Genomic DNA, 1,581 nt, shown 5'->3' on the forward strand with positions numbered 1-1,581 from the left:
TACCTTTATTTAAGTAGGCAAGTCAATTAAGAACAAATTCTTATTTTCAATGACGGCCTAGGAACAGTGGGTTAACTGCCTTGTTCAGAGGCAGAATGGCGATTTTTACCTTGTCGGCTCGGGGATTCATGTACAATTTACTTTGACAAACCTGTACCTCTGCACATTGACTCGGTACCGGTACCCCCTGTATATAGCCTCATAATTGTTGTTTTATTGTGTTACTTTTTATTTAATTTTTTTAAACTTTAGTTTATTTCGTAAATATTTATTTAACTCTATTTCTTGAACTGCATTGTTGGTTAAGTGCTTGTAAGTAAGCATTTCAAGGTTATATTCGGCGCACATGGTAAATAAAATTGGATATGATTTGATTTCCACCACCATTCATGTTCGTGGCTAATGCTACTTCCTGATGTTGCGCGTTCAGCCAGGGTAAACAGCCTGCTGCAAAGTGATTGGCTGAACGAGATGCGCACCACCCAGGACTAGCATTCCTAGGCATTAGACGCTTTAGCATGGAGGTGCATGTTAGTAGGAAATCGATTCATTTGCAGCCTTAATGGAGAATGTTTTAGGAAAGGACTCAATATCGCTATCTGCCTGCCTTTGGCCTATGGGCTGGGAAACTACAGCCCTCAGGGGTAGTAGCAAACATAGCTGATTAAACTATGCCAAACTAAAAATAAATGCAACATGCAACAATTTCATATTTTTTTTACCGAGTTACAGTTCATATAAGGAAATCAGTTAATTCAAATAAATAAATTAGGCCCTAATCTATGGATTTCACATGACTGGGCAAGGGTGCAGCTATATGTGGGCATAGGCCCACCCACTGGGGAGCCAGGCCAAGCCAATCAGAACGAGTTTTTCCCACAAAAGGGCTTTATTACAGACAGAAATACTCATCAGCTAACCGGGTGGCTGGTCTCAGACAATCCCACAGGTGAAGAAGCCGGATGTATAGGTCCTGGGCTGGCGTGGTTACACCTGGTCTGAGGTTGTGATGCCGTTTGGATGTACTGCCATATTCTCTAAAATGTCATTGGAGATGGCTTATGTTAGAGAAATTAACATAAAATTATCTGGCAACAGCCCTGGTGGACATTCCTGCAGTCAGCATGCCAATTGAACACTCCCTCAAAACATGAGACATCTGTAGCATTCTATTGTGTGACAAAACTGGACATTTTCTGTGGCCTTTTATTGTCCCCAGCACAAGGTGCACCTATGTAATGGCCATGCTGTTTAATCAGATTCTTGATATGCCACATCTTGGCAAAATAGAAACGCTTACTAACAGGGATGTAAACTTATTGCTCCACAAAATTGGAGAGAAACACACTTTCTGTGTATGTATGTATTATTTCTGGGGTCTTTTATTTCACTTCATGAAACATAGGACCAAGACATTACATGTTGCGTTTATATTTTTGTTCAGCGTAATCTCATTCTAAACTGAAGACTCATGATTAGTTGATCATTGGAGTCAGGTGTGTTAGCTGGGGCAAAAGTGTGACACCAATCAGGGCCCCGACGACTGGAGTAGGCAATGCCTCATGTCAAAAAATAAATAAT

The sequence above is a fragment of the Oncorhynchus kisutch genome, linkage group LG13 (genome assembly GCF_002021735.2).
Source record: "Oncorhynchus kisutch isolate 150728-3 linkage group LG13, Okis_V2, whole genome shotgun sequence".
NCBI classification, from domain to species: domain Eukaryota; kingdom Metazoa; phylum Chordata; class Actinopteri; order Salmoniformes; family Salmonidae; genus Oncorhynchus; species Oncorhynchus kisutch.